Genomic DNA, 6,265 nt, shown 5'->3' with positions numbered 1-6,265 from the left:
TTTCAATAGGTTATTCAATAATCTTCATCTTGTCCAACAGTTTGTTCCCTGAAAACACAACAGCACAGCTATCTAGGAAGTCCCTACAAGTATCGGTTAGTCCATTATAGAAGATATCAAGTATTTCATTTGTCTTAAGAGGATGATCATGCAAAGCATTAAGTAACTGGCAAAGCCTCCCCCAAGCTTGTGGGAGACTCTCTTCTTTAGTTTGCACAAATTTAAATATTTCCTGTAAGGCAGCTTGTTTCTTATGAGCAGGAAAATATTTTTCAGAGAAGTAATAAACCATATCCTGGGGACTACGCACACAACCAGGAGCAAGAGTATTGTACCAAGCTTTAGCATCACCCTTCAGTGAGAAAGGAAATAATTTGAGATTAAAGTAAAGTGAGTTTTCTCATCATGAGTAAAAAGGGTGGCTATGTCATTCAACTTAGTAAGATGTGCCACAACAGTTTCAGTTTCATAACCATGGAAAGGATCAGATTCAACCAAAGTAATTAACTCTGGGTCGACAGAGAATTCATAATCCTTATCATCAATAAAGATAGGTGAAGTAGCAAACTTAGGATCACATTTCATTCTAGCATTCAGAGATTTTTGTTTATACTTGCATAATAATTTCTCTAGATCATCTCTATCCTTACAAGCAAGAATATATCTAGTTGTTTCTCCATTCATAACATAACCTTCCGGTACCTTAGGCAATTCATATCGAGGAAGGCTAGTTCTAGCAGGTGTTTCAAGAGTTTCAGTTTCAATCTCATCATCAGATTCAACAACATCATGTTGTATTACTCTAGCAATTTGTTCATCAAGAAATTCACCAAGTGGCACATCATCATTATCAAGCAAGGTACTAGCATCATCAATAACTTGCGACATATCAGAATTAATAGCATGTGCTGGTGGTGTTGCAAGTTTACTTATAACAGAACATGAATCTAAAGAAGAACTGGATGGCAGTTCCTTACCTCCCCTCGTCTTTGAGGGAAAAATAGTAGTCTTAGCGTCCTTCAGATTCTTCATAGTGATAATATGACAATAGTCCCAAGTGACTCAACAAATATAGCTATGCTCCCCGGCAACGGCGCCGAAAAAAGTTCTTGATAACCCACAAGTATAGGGGATCGCAATAGTTTTCGAGGGTAGAGTATTCAACCCAAATTTATAGATTTGATACAAGGGGAGCCAAAGAATATTTGAAGGTATTAGCAGCTGAGTTGTCAATTCAACCACACCTGGAGATTGATTATCTGCAACAAAGTGATCAGTAGCAAAGCATCTTGATAGTTTTGATAGTAGTAACAGTAGCAACGATAACAGTAACAGTGATAACAGTATTTTGTAGCAAGTGTAACAGTGACAATAGCAGTAGTAACTTAGCAAGAACAATATAAGATAAATTCGTAGGCATTGGATCGGTGACTTGTTGGATGATATTCATCATGAGACAGTTATAACCTAGGGCGATATGGCACTAGCTCCAGTTCATCGATATAATGTAGGCATGTATTCCGTAAATAGTCAAGCGTGCTTATGGAAAGAACTTGCATGGCATCTTTTGTCCTACCCTCCTGTGGCAGCGGGGTCCATATTGGAAACTAAGGGATATTAAGGCCTCCTTTTAATAGAGAACCGGAACAAAGCATTAACACATAGTGAATACATGAACTCCTCAAACTACAGTCATCACTGGGAGTGGGCCTGGTTGTTGTCACTCCAGGGTTGCCGGATCATAACATGTAGTAGGTGACTATAACTTGCAAGATCGAATCTAAAACATGGATATAAATCATATAATTATGATAACATAAATGGTTCAGATCTGAGTTCATGGCACCCGGGCCCAAAGTGACAAGCATCAAGCATGGCAAAGTCATAGCGACATCAATCTAAGAACATAGTGGATACTAGGGATCAAGCCCTAACAAAACTAACTCGATTACATGATGGATCACATCCAACTCCTCACCGACCAACGAGCCTACGAAGGAATTACTCACTCCCGATGGGGAGCATCATGGAATTGGCGATGGAGAAGGGTTGGTGATGACGAAGAACGAAGATCCCCCTCTCCGGAGCCCCAAACGGACTCCAGATCTGGCCTCCCAATGAAGAACAGGAGGTGACGATGGCTTTGTCTCGTGGATCGCGATAATTCTTTCACCTTGATTTTTTTTTGGAAAAATAGGATTTATAGCGTCGGTTTCAGGGTCTGCGGGGCCACCAGGTGGGGACAACCCACCTGGGTGCGCTAGGAGAGGGGGCGCGCCCTGGTGGGTTGTACCCACCTAGGGCTCCCTCTCTGGTAGATCTTGGCTCCAGAAATTCTTATATATTATATAAAAATTCCTCGCAAAGTTTCGTTCCATTCCAGAACTTTTATTTCTGCACAAAAACAACACCATGGTAGTTCTGCTGAAAACAGCGTTAGTCCGGGGTTAGTTTCATTCAAATCATGCAAATTAGAGTCCAAAACAAAAGGAAAAGCGTTAGGAAAAGTAGATACGTTGGAGACGTATCATCTGCTTCTTGGCAGGGATCCTGTGTGCAACGTCTGCACTCAGGTACCCCGCCTCCCGGAGCTCCTTGATGTCCTTCTCCGTCATGGAGGAAGCCACCCACTTGCCTTGAGAACCGGATCCGGACATGGCTGGAAAGGTTGGTGGCGGTGGGGAATATCGGAACTTGGGCGTTGGAGCTCGAGGATGTGAAGGCTGAGGAAGGAAGAAGGCGTGGGGTGAAAAGAAGGGATCTTTATCCGTTTATATAGGTCGTGAATATCAAGCGCCCCCCCCCCCTCGAGCTTTAAAACTCGCTTGTTCCAAAGGGGTTGTGCGAATGGCATGATTGGATTACCCAAACCCGTATTGATGAGAATCCCGCAATAAGGGGACACGATCTTTGCTTTGACGAGACGTGTCAATGCAGGCTGCGTGTCGTAATGTGAAGCGGGAGGCCAAAAACGGTTCGAAATAATAAAGAGGCCAGACGTAACGTTTCGCCGAAAAAGTTGTCAGTGGACATACCTTATTTTGATTAAGTATTGTTCCCTTGTGGTTGAGGGTTGTCGCTGTTATACAGAGCCGGATACAGTTCCCTTGCTCAGAAGACTGCTTTGAAGTATTTGGAGGAGGAACCCGCCTTGCAATGTCGAATACAATCTGCGCGCCATACACATCGCGATTGAAGACTAGTTCATGGGCTACTGACGGAGTCCTGGACTAAAGGGTCATCAGGAGTCCGGCCCATGTGCTATGAGCCGGACTGATGGGCCGTGAAGATACAAGGTAGAAGGCCTTTCCCCGTGTCCGGATGGGACTCTCCTTTGCGTGGATGGCAAGCTTGGCGTCCGGATGAGTAGATTCCTTCTTCTGTAAACCGACTATGTACAACCCTAGGCCCCTCCGGTGTCTATATAAACCGGAGGGTTTAGTCCGTAGAGGCCATCACAAATCATATAGGCTAGACATCTAGGGTTTAGCCATTACGATCTCGAGGTAGATCGACTCTTGTAACCCCTATACTCATCAAAGTCAATTAAGCGGGAAGTAGGGTATCACCTCCATTAAGAGGGCCCGAACCTGGGTAAACAACGCGTCCCCTTGTCTCCTATTACCATCGATCTTCAGACGCACAGTTCGGGACCCCCTACCCGAGATCGGACGGTTTTGACACCGACAGTTACTTTCGTCTGAACCCCTCTTCCGAATGAGAGATAAGACCTCTTGATTTGGTTCGAGAACTTCAGAGGAAAAAAGGTTGGAAAATAACCTAAAATGTGGTTCTTCAAGTCCATACCTTGATGCTAGACTCCAGTATCGTCAAGTTTTTTAACTTGCTTTCTCTTCCTCCTTGTTGTAGCCGCATTGTGAACTTAGGGTCCCATGCATAAGAAAGTTAGCTCCTCCTCTTTGCAGCCAAATAATATCTTCTTAGTCCAACAAATTTTTAATGAGGACAATAATTTCCTTTTGTCGTGATCGAGGCTCAATAGATAGAAGGCCACATCGTAGGTTCTCAAATTCCTTCTTCAGCTTATTAATTCTTTTTAGGTCTTTGCAAAATATCATGATCCCATATATGCAGGTCAACATGTGTTGTGCGAGTGTGAGATGCAAGATATGGTCCCATACGTACCAATTTAGCCTTTTCCCACGCAATCTGCACAATATCAGCTATTGTGTCTTCTTGGAACCATCTAGCTCCAAATTGTTTCACCCTACTCCCCTATCAGCATAATGCATTCCTATCATAATATTTTGTATCAAGGATTAGACAGCGATGATCAAAATGCACATGCTCCCCATGAGTAACCATGACACACGGGAATTTAGTAGCCCGTCGCACTGTGCACTCAAGTAATTTCCTAGTATCTCCTCTTCTCCAGTTAAAAGTGTTACCAATGCAACCCATATCAACCAGACTTCAATCCGCTAAGCAATTACGAAAATCTTGCATCATTGCATTAGGTCTAGCCTTACCACCCTCTTTTTCATTTGAGAATAATATTTCATTGGAATCCCCAATAACCACCCATGGATACGAGGCATGCTTATGCAAATCGCGAAGGTCAACCCAAGATAAATGTCGCTCATTCCATGTCAGGTAACCATAGAATCCCGTAATAATAATATAAAGATTCAAGTTTTTTTACGGGTAGACAGAAGTTTTTTTTAGGACGCCACTAACTGCCACACGTGTGGGCGTTAAGGAATCCGCCCACACGTTTTGTGTGGTGCCTAAGAGGACCAATCCACACGTCTGTGTGTGGGCAAAACAATTAGCGCCCACACACTTTTTTTTCCTCCCGGTCCCTCTTACACGCGTGCGTGTGGGCGAAATAGATAACGCCCACACGTCCGGTACGTCAGGCCTCGTACCTTGTGGTCCTGCACGCCCCACGTGACACTTTACCGCACGCCCCGCAATTGCCATGGGCCGGATCCTCGGCCATGTTCGTTAAGTGCAGTTGTCATGTCGCTGAACTACGGTTGCCATGTCGGACAACTACAGTTGCCATGTTTGCTCAACTGCAGTTGCCATGTATGGTCTGGTTTACTGTAGTTGCCATAATTTTAAAATTTTAGGAGTTGCCACATACTAAGGCCCCGTTCGGATCCTCTCTAACTCCTCGAAATAGCCAGCTTCCGCTTCTCCTGCCGAATCCTGCTTCTCCTAGAAAAACTGGCTCCAAAGAAAACGTTCGGGAGGTCAGCTCCACTTCCAGTTAGTTTAGTTGGGCTGGTAGCCCAATAAACTTGCTTTAGGCCCATTCAAAGGAAAGGCAGGCCACGTTTCGATCAGAATAGCGAAGTATCGGAGAGAAAGACATGACGAGCGAACCGGTACGCTGCCCTCCCGGTCACTTGGCGGTGGCATATCCAGTAATTATCTCCAACTCCTCCTCCTTCGATTTTTGGGAGCGGGGTTGCCCCAGCTTCTCGTTTTTGCACTACGAGGGGACATCGCTCCGCGAAGCTGGCTTCTTGAAGCTGGGGCGTTTGGGCCGTCTCCAGCGCGGAGCCGCAGAAGCTGGGAGCAGGACAAGATCCGAACGGGGTCTAACGCTAGGCAGTTGAGAGGGTTGTCATGTGCTCACAAGCATGCCAGGACAGTTGCCATGTAAAAAAGGAAGAGTTGTCATCTGCCTGCGTGCACGTTAGGGCAGTTGCCATGTACGTGCACGTTAGGGCAGTTGTCATGTACCATGCAAAAACAGATGGCAACTCGGTAAAAGAGAGTTGCCATCTGCTTACGTGCACACTAAGAAATTGTCGTGTACCCTGCAAAACACATGGCAAATCGGATAAAAAAGAGAGTTGTCACCTTCTTATAAAGCACACTAGGGGCAGTTGCCATGTGCACTGCAAAACACATGGCAACTAGCAGCTTGGGTGTGGGAGAGGAGGTGGGCGTGTGGGCGAGATGTCAAATGCCCACACACTAGCCCTTGTGCGTGCGTGCAAAGTGGTGTGTGGGCGAACTGCATCTCGCCCACACACCAGCCCTTCCCGCGTGGTGAAACGGCCGTGTGGGCGACCGAGTGAACACCCACACACCATGCCAGTCCTACGTGGCACTGAAAACATGCCAAAGTTCGTGCACATACGAAAGGACGCGGATCCACGCGTGTGGGCGAGATGTAAACGCTCACACGTGTGGGCGTTAACATTTCCGGTTTTTTATAGGCAATGTTACACGGAAGTTTCCTTTCTTTTAGGCATTGCTAGACAGGAGTGGAGGGGGCTGACGTGGC

Source organism: Triticum aestivum, chromosome 7B (genome assembly GCF_018294505.1).
Source record: "Triticum aestivum cultivar Chinese Spring chromosome 7B, IWGSC CS RefSeq v2.1, whole genome shotgun sequence".
Lineage (NCBI taxonomy): Eukaryota > Viridiplantae > Streptophyta > Magnoliopsida > Poales > Poaceae > Triticum > Triticum aestivum.
The sequence above is the reverse complement of the archived record's forward strand: the minus strand, read 5'-3'. Positions refer to the sequence as shown.